Source organism: Lissotriton vulgaris, chromosome 1_1, assembly GCF_964263255.1.
Source record: "Lissotriton vulgaris chromosome 1_1, aLisVul1.2, whole genome shotgun sequence".
Classification (NCBI taxonomy): Eukaryota; Metazoa; Chordata; class Amphibia; order Caudata; family Salamandridae; genus Lissotriton; species Lissotriton vulgaris.
The window spans coordinates 1,984,836,661-1,984,850,168 of record NC_141685.1 but is presented as its reverse complement, the minus strand read 5'-3'; the positions used below and the strand labels follow the sequence as shown (position 1 = coordinate 1,984,850,168).

General features: G+C 41.5%; 1 protein-coding gene across 1 annotated transcript in view; it reads right to left on the bottom strand.

The window, feature by feature from the left end:
- LOC147751480 (cadherin-related family member 3-like) overlaps positions 1-13,508 on the bottom strand; it is an 853,888-nt gene that overhangs the window by 346,243 nt on the left and 494,137 nt on the right. The gene's annotated exons all lie outside the window — the stretch shown is intronic.

Genomic DNA, 13,508 nt, shown 5'->3' with positions numbered 1-13,508 from the left:
GTTATGGACTCTAATAAAAAAACTCTTATTGAACAGTCACAAATCAGTCACTGAAATGTTGTCACGTACAACAGAATAAAATGACGACTTTGCCACAAATCTACTGATAGAAACATGAACCCCTGAACAAAAATTTACAAATTCCCATAGATCATGGACTACAGATGTCTCGTTAGCTTAGAATACAAAGAAGTGCAAACATGCTACATCACAAAGCGCAATTGTTGTTTGTTACCTAAATTCAAGGCACTTGGTGAAGCATGTCACATTAAGTGAGTGAGCCATCCTCGTCCAATTCTTGGAATTGCCTTGAATTTAAGTAACAAACAAATACCAGCATACAGATAACTCATTGGGTCTCTGGGACTTACCTGCTGAATAAGCATACAGCATTTCTCTGAGGGTATCACACCATTTTTTGTGTTTATTTCAGTTAGTAAGGGCAGGCGTAAGCCCCATAGCACCCCTCTTGTCTCCTCTTTGTGATAAAATACTTAATTTCAGTAAAACATAACAAGAGCAACTTCTCCAATGTTCTAGTAAGGACAGCCCATTGTCTCTCTTTAAATTAGGAATAATTCAAATTACCATATTTTTGTTAATTAAAATGAAAGCAAAAAGAATGGCTGAACGAATTGCACAGAGAGACCTGTAGGAGGTCCATGAATGCAAACGTGTACAGAGTTTACCATCCTGGTTAAAGGACACCATGTAGCCCCAATTCCACAGATTTATATGCACTGTAAGGTAGCTTTGACAACATTGCCCTAATGACTTGACTAAACATACTGCTAGGAGTGCCACTGATTACTCAGTTAACAAGTGAGGTATAATTTCTGAAATTTCCCTTGGTCTCATCCAAGAATGGATAAGAGAGACATTAATTGGTCTTACAGGTGCCAAAACTGGATTCCAAGTGCTAGGCAAACCACATGGTAATATAACAATCCCTTTGAGAGACCTCCTGTTCTTGGACAGCGACAACAGAATCATGAAAAGATGGAAAGTTCTTCAACTTAGAGTCTTCCCCAAGGTTAATGCATTCTGTCCCTGCTTTACAAAATTCAGCCACTAATAGATATATGCAGTCAAGTGGACAAGACAAGACATTTAATAAAGTCACAATTTGATAGCTACATTGTCATACATACAAGCATTTGATAATAAAGAATACGAATTTAGGTAATAGAACTATTCCTCACCTTGAATATAAAGGGTCACATGGCACCTGAACTAAAACACTCCATTTTCTTCCTGACAGATGAATGACTAAATTTAATACTCTGTGCACTATACACCATGCATATCTGCTACAACAGGGTCCTTAATTAGATATTGACTAAAATACCTCAAATTTACAATACCGCAGACCACTTGCCAACAAACATCCACAAGGATGAAGGATGTCCTTGGATGCACGGGGTCTTTTTGTAAAGAAAATCCTCTGTTTAGTCTTGAGTATTTAACATAACTATCCTTGTTCAGAAGGATGTTGGAAACTGAACTTAAATTACATATTCTTAAAGGTGTACAGAGGATTCTACAGTGAGAAGGGGTTTTCACCAATTAGGAGCTCCAAGAAGCAGGAGCTCCATAAAGCCCTCGGGCCGTGTGGGAGGCCTGCTAGTTACAGGCTACTGCATGGAAAGAGGATGAGGAGGAATGTTGAGGAGGAGCAGGAGGAGGAAATGGAGAGGAGGATGACATCCCCTGCTTGTGGTCCCAGAGAAGAGGGCCCAGAGGATCAGGATTCCCTGCCGGATCCAGAGCAGGCAGCAGCATCGCTACCCACAACCTGTTTTCAGATGAGCTGGGGGAAAGGAAAGCAGATGGGTAATTCAGGTTGCAGCTGGCCAAGAAAAAGGGCTGTGGCAGAGTGAACATTGGCAAGGAAGAAAGCAGATGCTGACAGGGACATAGAAGAAAAGAAACTATCTCTGGAGGAAAAATTCCACTCTCTCATTAAATGAGTAAATAAGACCTGCACCTGAAGGCCAAACAAAGCACATGGTCCAGCAGCCGTGGCGGCAGCAAAACCTAGTGCCAAGCTTTATAGTGGGAGACAACATAAATAAATGGTTTGCGGCCTAGAAGGTAGGCTTAGAAATGCGCTGGGTCCCAGGGGGAGATTGGGTGACAGTCTGTATGGCACATACCCACAAAGGGGAGGCAATCTTTGTTAGACGTAGGGAAGGGTGGCAGCATAATATAACCCCCAATAAAGGCTACCCTTATGCAAAAGTATGGACATATTCAATACTATGTTTAAACAATGGTCTAGAATTGAGCAGCACACATCTCAGGGGAGGTGAATCCTTTATGTTATCCCTGCTTTCTGGCATTTCCTTGGGGCCAGAGGCCGGAAGAACAAGAATGTGTGGCAAATGTAGCCTGCAATTTTTGGCAAATACTTCTAGGATGGCCGGGGTTTGCGTCAAGGGGGGGTACAGGGACATCTTACTCATCCCCGCCAGGGTTGAGTCTAAGAAGGTTCTCCCTAGAGTACGACAAATTGTCTGGAGTAAAACAACAAGGGGGACAGGCCCTGAGCCCGGTCTGAGCTCGGACAGGCTCAGACGGGCCTGGCTTAGGCACGCCTTCAAGAAGCCAGCAGCGCGTCCACTTTGCGTCCGCATCAACAAGCCTTTTAACCCCCAGCATTGGAAGATCTAGACTGCTGACCCACCAAATGGTGGCCCTGCTAATTGCTCCCTCTCCTTCTGGCTATGTGCAATAAGAGCAAACAGGTGAGACGCTACACATAAACACTCAAATTTTATAAAAACAGTTGTGATTTTAAAATCAGTTTAAAATACGGTGGGGAACTCAAATTACCAAGCACTAGACCTGGCATGACACAGCTCTGAAACCAGTCAGGCAGCTCTGGGCATCCGCATCAGTGGGCCTTTTAACCCCCCAGCGTTGGAAGGACTAGACTGCTAACTCACCAAATGGCAGGCCCCCTAATCACTCCCTCTCTCTCCGGCTAAGTGCACTCAGAGCAAACAGGTGAGTGGCTACACACATAAACACATTTTATAAAAACAGTGGCGATTTTAATAGCAGTTTAACATACGGTGGGGAACTTAATTTATTAAGTGCTAAACCTGGCAAGCTTTAACACAGCTCTGAAACCAGTCAGGCATATATACATCCGCATCAGCAATCCTTTTAACCCCCCAGCGTTGGATGTAATCTAGAAGCCCATCAGTGCAATTTCCAAGACTTGTTGAGGCAGACAAATGTGGCACCCCATTGTACCATACTTCAAGTTCAAGCCCTTTATTGTAGTTTGCATAATACATAGCAGCAGCTTTGCTACACTGGACCTTAGCAATTGCAGGAAGGAAGAGGATGAAACAACTAGTATATTATTCTGTTCTTATTAGATTTAAAATACCTTTCAATCTGGATCTGCCAGGCAGTATTGGGTCTCTCTAATCGTTCACAATGAGCTAAAAGCTCATCTTTCCATGTAACTCATTATGAGAAATTAGGTTGCTGGTCGGTGAGCATTTCTCAAGCACCAACCACAATCCTTGTCAGAGAGAGCTAGAATGTCACTAAATTAATATGCGCCTAACACTCTTTGTAAAGTATATACTGGGTCTGGATCCGACCCCTGAGCCGAGCACACGCTGTTGAGCGCATCGACTGTCTGCAGGATCACTTTGTGGCAAAAAAACCATGTATATATATATATAAATATATATATATTCACTAAAAAAAACAGGTTTCAGCCACGTTATAGTTAGGAATTAACATTTAAAAAACCTTAGAAATTCACTGAAAAAACCATAGGCTTCACACATGTTATAGTTAGCTTGACATTTCAGTCATACAAAACCATTTAAATTCCCCCGTTATGGTTAGTTTAGCTAACTATAACTCGTGTGCCCGCAATGCACTGCTGATGACGTCACATACTACATCACTCATGACATGGTCAGTGACATCACTCATGACATCACTGATGACATCTCAAATATGTGAAACCTATGGTTTTTTCAGTGAAATTTCTAAGGTTTTTTTAAATGCTAATTCCTAACTATAACGTGGCTGAAACCTATGGTTTTTTCCGTGAATTTCAAAGGTTTTGTAAATGATAATTAATAAATGTATTAATAATTATATTTATGTCTTTTTATAACAATTTCTTACATTTTTTATATAAATATTTATATATATTTATTTTTTTACATTATATTTTATATTCATAATGTAAAATAATAACACAACTAAATTGAAACATATTCTTTTTAACTATTTATTTTTTTCCAATATGTTAAAATTGAATTCTATATAATTCCTTTAACATATTTTTTTGATCATCGTACCATACACATACACTAATGTAATGACACCAAATTTGACAGAGAGGTAGAGTTCGGTTTGCAGATTGTGCTTTTTGTTAAATGGAGTAAATCCGTTCAGTAGTTCATGAGAAAACGCCAATAGACTATGCATGTAGTCTTCTGTGCACCGGCAAACTTGTCTTTGATACCTTTAATTCCCCAATCTGTATCCTTACACTTCCAGTAAACACTATCCCACTTCTGTTTCAGTATTGTACTGACAATACAGCACTATGTGCTTATCTGTACACTACTCTAAAAGAATCCATTCACTACATTAAAACTCTAATCAGAAGATGTACAATAAGTGGTACATTCCCAGAGATATGACACTTATTGTGTACTGTGATATCACCTCCTTCTGGCGCAGGGCTTTATAATGTGATGCAGCTTCCACACACCATGGCACATCTTTTACACTACCAGTGCATCACAAAAGTGAGGTAACAGCTGTGTTAAAACAAGCACAAGGGGGTTGTATATCAACCCCTAACACATACAAATTCACCCAGGCAGTTTCACCAGCAGTGCGATTTGAAGCATAGACTTGTAACATATTTATATGGATATGTTGCATTCAAGTGCTTCAGAGGTACTACAGTATACTATAGGTAAACACCTTATAGATGTATGCTGTAGCACTTCCTTATAGTTCTGCACTTTCACATTCACCATACACTAGTAATGTTTTCATTCATTCATTTATGAACTACACATTCATTATGACAAACTTGTTTACACTAACATAGAAATATAGTTCTTTTTTTGACCAGTGAAGGTAGTTTTAAAAAGAACTGTTTTTTTTTGTGTTTTTAGTTTTCTTTTTTTGTGTTTTGTCAACACGTTTTTTTTTTTAAAACCAGAAATTTGGAACTGGAAGAATGGAAAACAAAAACTAATGTCGAGGACAGGGTTGCTTCTGCATCATGCGTTTTATCAGATCAATAGAGTGTTCCCTTGAACACAAAAGTTTACAGCAATGAATGCATACAATTTTAACGTCTGCAAAATCAGGATCAATTTGTGGGTGTGGACGGCTTGCTGAAAATTCTGCTGCAGTAGTTAATGTGCTTGGTGCAGAAGCAGGTGGGTTCTCCTGCAAACTCCGTGTTGCAGCTCGAGCAAAGTTATTGGGCTGCAAGTCCTTCTCGTGTCTCACCATATTTGCTGTGCCAAAGGAGTATTTTCTAGATGGATCACCCCTTGAAAGATTTGTTTGGCAAATTTTACAGGTTACTTTTGGAGCATTAACCTTTGTTTGCCCTTCTGGAAAAGTAAAAAATTGCAAATTAGAGCTTCTTTCCTCTTCTTTGGAGGTTCTTCAGGAATGAAATATTGCTCTGAAGAATGACTGGAAGATGAGTCCATTGCTGTTATTATGGTGATCTTCCTTCTATTTGACAGGATTCTTAGAACAGATGCTTCTTCTTAGAAAGAAAAAGTAGAATGATTAAAATGGGACGGAACTTTCAACAACTGGAATAGAAACTATTATGAACCAATCAAATCCCATCTTTTAAAGTCGCATGCTTTGCGTCCGCTTACACTGAGCTTACGGTGCTCTTGCGATGCGAGTACACATAACATTCCACCACGTTTTGTGTAAGTGCTTTTAAAAGAAATATACGACTGTTCAAAGTTTGAAAAAACTATTTTCATACCTATTCTACATAATGTATTCTGATAGTATGTTCATTAAATACATAAATATATGTTTTCAAACAATTAAAAACATTTGCGCCTTTCGCGTACGGGGCGCCGTTCATTACCTCACATGGAAGCTTTCATGCAGCGCGTAACATCATCTTATGAGGCGGCATTTCTCGCATCCAAATTAGGTATACTACCCTTTGAATTACCATGCACGCAGCATCTCAGTATGTCTATTTTGTTCATTATTTAAAACTAATGACTGTAACAAGGCGGCATTTGCCGCATCCGAACTGGATATATTACCCCTCGAATTATCACGAATTATGATTACCCTTCAAATTATCGTGCACGCAGCATTGCAGCATGTCTACCATGTTAACTATTCAAACGCTAGGTTCCTTGTAACCTAGCAACCCCAGGTAGTCTCTCTACTGTGTTGATCATAGGCAGTAATCATCACGTGACCACGTTTCCACGGTGATATCTTCGTACCCGGAACTCTGCCTCGCCATTGCGACTGCGAGCAGAGATCAGAACAGGATTAACTCCGTGACCGGTAAGCGGGCTTTGACTGGGGAGGTTTTTTCCACTCTTTATCCACTCGGTTGAGTGCTCGGTCGCTAACGCCGTTGTAACCCCCCTTTTTTCAGACACTACAAATTACCCATCACCGCCTGATCGCCACTGAACACGATCCCCGCCGGACGTGTCCTGGTTACGGCGTTTGGGTGAGTCTATATCCCGTTCCATCAGGACGAATTAGTTTGATCGTCTTCAGTTTTTCAATGGCTCCCTAATTAGTGCTTCCGCCCTGTATTTGGTAGATTGCATATTTTCGATGGTGCCAGGGACCCTTAAGAATCCGTGAAAACATACTAACAGCGTCTGGGATACATTACGGTGAGTTCCTCACCATTTTGTCAGTTAACACCATAACCTCCCCCCACCGTATAAAATACTGTACCGTTTGACATTTTACACTCTAACCCTACAGATCCTCTCTCATAATTGACTCCGAACCTACACATCACCGGGTCCTGTCTATACCACGTCCGTGGTAAGTTTTATTTTATCTGTCAGGTATCTTAATATTAGCACCAACTAGCATTGATGCATTCAGTATGCAAGTTGGCTATTACCCCTTGCTCATAATGCCGTTCGGGTAATTATGTTGAAACTATCAGTAGTCCTTACTGAATCTTTAAACTGTCCACCCCTGCTGATCTGGCCTATCCTCAATTGCTCTCGACCACTTGTTCTCCATCGTGTTCTGAATAGTTGTGATGTTTAAACGCTACTCAACCACGTGCATTACTTGCGCTGAGCGTTAAACGCTACTCAACCACGTGCATTACTTGCGCTGAGTGATAATGTCCCAGCATATTGGGCGGGACGTTCTGTCAACCCCAGTCAGTCCCATTATGTGGGTGATGTGCATTGTTATGTTAAGTAAATTTAGGGATAATGTTTCCCGTGTTTGTAATACATACATTTATATACCGATTAGGTTACGTGTCCCCTACCCTCCAGTCCTGATGAAGACCCCACAGAAAGATTAACACTAATATCTGCACGTATGAGGGTCGAAACGTCGACAACTGACTGTCCTTCACCGTCAACTCCACACCCCATTGTTTTCATTCATTGAACATTTGGAGTATGATTTGTGTTTAAAATAATCTGCATGAACCTGTCGGTCTTGTTTTTGGTACAGAGTTTGTAACTTTGTGAAATAAGTCTTAATTGCTGATTTTACTGTCACTTAAGAATCCTCTCTCTTTCCTTCACCAACTCCCAACACTATCACACTACCCTCCCCGCTTCTATTTTTGGGGCACTGTAAATAACCACTGATTTATGATTCTGTAAATTATGCATATTGAATATATCATCCCATTGTGAATAAAACAATGTGGACTGAAGTTATGTTTGTTTGATTATTTTCATCTCTGTGGTTAATGTCCTCATACTACTGGGACCCCTTCCCTTTACTCATTTGATAACCCAGGTCCCCGTAACTTTAACTGGGTCAACCCCCCTATCAATATCCCGCGCATAACATCAAAGCGTATTCGTAGCACACTCGTGAGTATGCGCTGAGAATGATTAGCAATACAAACTACGGTGCAATCATTCTCGCATGTCAAATCAGAGGACAGGGCGCGCTATGGGAATGGTCACTCATTGGAGATCCGATTCTCGGTCTGCCTCTGCGCACATGAAAACCCCGCCACCATCTCTCTCTGTTGTTAATTATTGGTGCACACACTCACACTTGCGCAGTGCACGCCCGCCCACACTTTCCCACATATCACCACATACCTTTCTTGCTATTACTAAGCCTTGAACCCAATACATTAGCCAATGGGAGGCCCCCCAGGTCCGTCATTCTTCTAGAAATAGCTACCAATAACGACCCTGGGCTTACTTTGGTCAGCCCCCGCGGATCCCATATAAACGGATAGTGACCTAACCATGCCCTATTTTGCCTCCGCTGCGGTGACAGACTCTCATCGTTGTCTATTGTACTACAAACTGTTTGCTCGAGCGGAGGAGGGCTTGTGACACTCGACGTGGTGTCACTGCTGCTGCCTTCCAGCCAGGCCATCATAGCCACAGTGCGGGTGTCACCCACGCCCACCCACCCAGGCCCAGCCAAAGGCCCAGCCTTTGAAGGCAAGACAAGAGACGACAAAAGCAAAGCTAGGAAAAGCAGCTGTAAACTCTACCTGCACGATAGTATTTTTTTTTTTTTACTGGCACATGGCCCTCGAAGCTCTGGTTTACATTATTTTTGTGCAACACATACTTTGTACTTAATTGTATTTGCTCCCTCCTAATCCTCCTGTGACTTTTAATATTTATTGCTGCCTCACGTGGCCTTCCGAGGCCTCTATTATTATTCATCATATATAATTGATCATAATATTTCCTTCTGCGTCAAGGAGCCCTCCTTAGTCTTTTCTAAATAAATTATACGTGCATGAATTTCTGTGTCGTATTTTTGAAGTGTCAAGTGCTTTAGCCTGTACTCTTATAAATTGTGCGTTCATAATTGTATTATTTTGTGACTGCGTCATGTGGCCCTCCCAGCTCTGTTTTCTTTATTTTTTTGCTCCATGTGCTTTGTACTTCATCGTATTTCTTCCCTCCTAATCGTCCTGTATCTTTTAATAGTTATTGCTACCTCACGTGGCCTTCCCGGGCCTCTATTGTTATTGATCGTATATGGTTGATCGTAATATTTCCTTCTGCGTCAAGGGGCCTATTAGGCCTTTTCTAAATAAATTGTGCATCCATGAATTTCTGTGTACTATTTCTGAACTGTGCCCCGTGCTTTAGCCTGTATTGGTCCAATTTTTGCATTCATATTAGTATTATTTTTTTTACTGCATCACATGGCCCTGCCAGCCGTTTTGCTTTACTTTTATGCAGCATATGCTGTGTGTTTCATCATATTTGCTCCCTCCTAATCCTCCCGTGGCTTTTAATGTTTATTGGTACCTCACGTGGCCTTCCCAGGCCTCCATTATTATTCATCCTATGTAATTGATCATAATATTTCCTTCTGCGTCAAGGAGCCCTCCTTGGCCTTTTTTAAATAAATTGTACGTGAATGAATTTCTGTGTCGTATTTTTGAAGTGTCACATGCAGTCAGTCAGCCAAATTTGCTTTATTCAAGATAAAAACTCATAAAAGCATGATTAATAAAAACATTCCTTTGTTACTACAAGGTTTTTACAATTTCCAATGTTTGACATATTTGAAAGTACAATTAAAAGAGATAAGTTTATCAAGGATAATAAAAAAGCATTTTGACAGCACTATTTAAAAAGAAAAAAACAGGGAAAAATAAAATGTATATGTTCACGGGATCATACTAGTGGACACCCTATAAGCTCTTTTGTTTGCTTTAGAGACATGATTAAACATTTAAATTTGCCAAAAACATGTACAAGCTGAGGGGGTGCAAATTATTCACAGCAAAAAATCAATCACAGCAGAAATTGTTTCCTGATCGCCTGCGTCCACCCCAGGTATTTAGCAACTGCAACTGTGATAACCGGTAAAGTGCTAGTGCAGATTAATCTTAATGCCACCGTGCTATCCCTAGTGCCTAACAATTTGCACATTGCCTTTAACCAAATACGCCTGGGGGTTATATAAGCCCTACAGACAAAAAGAAGATGGGCAATGGTCTCTTTATAATTTTTACAAGCCGGGCACATATTGGAATTACCTTCAGCCCATCTACCAGTTAGTGATCTTATAGGGAGTGACCCTTCTCTGAGCTGAAAACAGAGCTTCCTGTCTCCGGATCTTGTGATGCCATCCCAATAGGACTCTAGACTGGGCGAAGATTTGATTTCCAGGAAAAAATCCTCAATAGTAGCGGGATCAGGGCCATTCCAATTCCGGTACGCAACCATTTCCCAGTATTTTTCTTTTAGGGTATTTTTAGATGGAGACAGAGTTACCTCAGGGTTCTCCCACAACCCCTGCATGCCCATTCCTACCAAGGTTTTGCAGAGCTCCTTCAGCCAAATTATATTGTGGAAATCATCACTTTTGATTACGTCCAGAAATACCTGGGCATAGTGGGCAAGTTCAGGAGTGACCCAAATACGACGCCAATATAGTATGGGACGTAATCTAGCCATATCTACTAGGGCCTTCCTACCTAGATCATATCGCAATGGTTTCATCAGTGTGCTCTTAGGGAGACCGACAAGATTGCGCGAAAATGTGTTTTCTGCAAGTGTTAATGATATTAAATTGTCATAGCCCCATATCTCAGCACCGTAGAGTGCAGAGCTAAGGGCTTTTGCCTCATACACTTGGAGTGCTGGCTGTATTGGATTTGTCAGGGATTTCTTGTGCTCTAGAATTATCGCTCCCGCGTTTTGGCGCAGTTTTAGAGCCGCCATTTCCATGTGTTTCTTCCACTTAACACTTTTTGCCACGTGGATGCCCAGATAGGTGAAGTCTGAAACCATTTCCACCTTTTGTCCATTCAAAATGAAATTTCCTTTGAAACTGTGGTGCGGGTTGAACGCCATGAGCTTTGTTTTTGCTACATTAACTTCCAACCCACGGTCAACACAAAATTCCTCAAAAATCTTCAGGGCTCGTTGAAGGCCACTAGGAGTTTTAGATAAAATAAGCGTATCATCCGCGAATAATAAAATAGGAATTTTCACTCCAGCCAAAGTATGGGGCATCTAAACCTCCCGGAAGCATGCGTTCTACTACCCCGTTGATGTACAATGAAAAAAGCGTGGGGGCCATAACACAGCCTTGGCGTACCCCTCGCTCTACCGGAAATTCAGGAGTAACTTGCCCATATTCCCCCCACTGGATTTATGCATGATTCGACTTGTGCAGATTCATTACTAGTGTTAAAATTTCTGGTGGCATGCCCATCTTGCTTAACACAATCCACAGCTGAAACCGTGGCACCAGGTCAAATGCTGCACGTAAGTCAATAAAAGCAGCGTAAATGCTGCCTTTTCCTAGTACTAGAGTCTTCCAGTGAAGTAAGGTAAAACGAAATATCTGGTCAGTAGTGCTAGTTAATTTGCGAAAGACAGCCTGGAAGGGGGACAGGATGTTTTCACCTTCTACCCAATCTAATATTTTCTCTAGGGTCATTTTTCCAATAACCTTTACCGTGTCAATCAGGCTAATAGGCCTGTAATTCCCAGGCTGTGTTTTATCGCCTTTCTTATATACAGGGATTATTACGGCCCTTGCCATGACTTTGGTACTGGCGCCCCTAGAGCCACGGCATTCGCCAGCTTCATGATATACAAGCCCCAGTGTATTTTATCGTGGAGAAAAACATCCGCAGGAACCCCGTCAGGTCCTGGAGCCTTTCCCCTCGAGACAGATTTAAGGACCACTGCAACATCATTGATATTAAAGGGTGGGTCTAGACATAAGGTATTATTTACAGATTCTCTATACCTATCCTCAGTGCAGCATGCGTATTGGGGACCAAAATGATCTACCCAGCTACTCTGTGTTACATAATTTATAGGTGGGTCTGGACGGCATCCTTGCCCCCACTTTTTTCCCCTTGGCTTTGTTACTACCTTAAAGAAGTGACCCCTTATGTTTTCAAAAAAGCTTTTATGGAGATTGGTAATTTCCTGCAGGTCACTCTCATTCTCTGCCCCAACTATGATATCCATGGTGGAAGTAGTTTTATCCAGCTCCTCACTAATATTCTCCAACACCATACTATTCATCATGACTTGGGCCCACCTGACCTGCCGCATGTCATTTGTTGGGACAATCACAACTAGGGCCTCCTCGACCCTAATCAATCCCCCCTGACTCACCCGTCACAGATGATGGATAATGCATAGGGAGTTATGATCACTCTCACGCCTAGCAACTGCCTTCGTGTCCTTCATAAGATGCCAGATTGCCATATTACAGATAACATAATCAATCCTACTTTTTGAGCGACCATTATCAAATGTTTTGTCACCTTGTCAGTCACTCACAGTTCTGCCGTTCAGTGCTGTAAGTGATATAAACAAAGTGGTCCCAGGTACTACAAATAGATATTAGCTTCAATGATTTCAAAGACTAAGTATCACAACATTGTTTTTAATCACAACATGTACAGTTGAACAAAATTCATAAAATACATCAACAATTCATCACAATAAATGCCCCTGGGGGAATGGGAAGGGAAGGTAGTGAGTGAGAAGTGAGGACACTATATAAACAATAAAACACTGGTCATTATAACCTCAATAAAAATATATACTAATAATTTGTTACAGTAAACTGAATATAACAATTCATAAAACAATTACTCCAATGAACTCATGCCTCATCAGAACAGAATCATAAATGATATATCAAAAAAGGCTGAGCAAGAAAGGAAAGTGTCGACGTTTCGACCCAAATCAATGCAGGTGTACGGTGGAACCTCGCTCGAGGGTCTTCATCAGGACGAGGGTGGACAAGGGGCAGGAAATCTCTAAGATAAGAACGCTAGCCTGGGATGATTGCCATGCAGTGACGTTTCAGTAAACCGTATCCGTTTTCTGATATACTGGGCTCTGATTGGGATGATGTAAAGTGCACAATAGTTTCACAATCTTAAAAAACGTCCAATTCCTTGGAACATGGATTTTCGAGTTCCCAGGGTAAGGTTAACTTGGACAGTGTAAGGTCTTAAACCTTGGTGTCAGCCGCTTCGGTCGGCCCGATATCTTAGGAAAAGAATTTCCGAGCTCCTAGGAGGGGTTTTGAGACACGCAAAGTTGAAAAAACAGCCGCGTAAATCGGTCCGGTATCTGAGCCCGATGATAGTGGAGAAGTCTGGCTCACTGGTTAGAGCAGGCAGACCCTGAAGCAGAGGTCAGACCCGGGACCAGGGTTCAATTCCCGACGCGGCAGGGTCTTGAGCTCAAATGTCCACGGACTCGATAATTCTCGCTTCGGTGCCTGACCTAATCATGGGTTCACACTCTGCAACT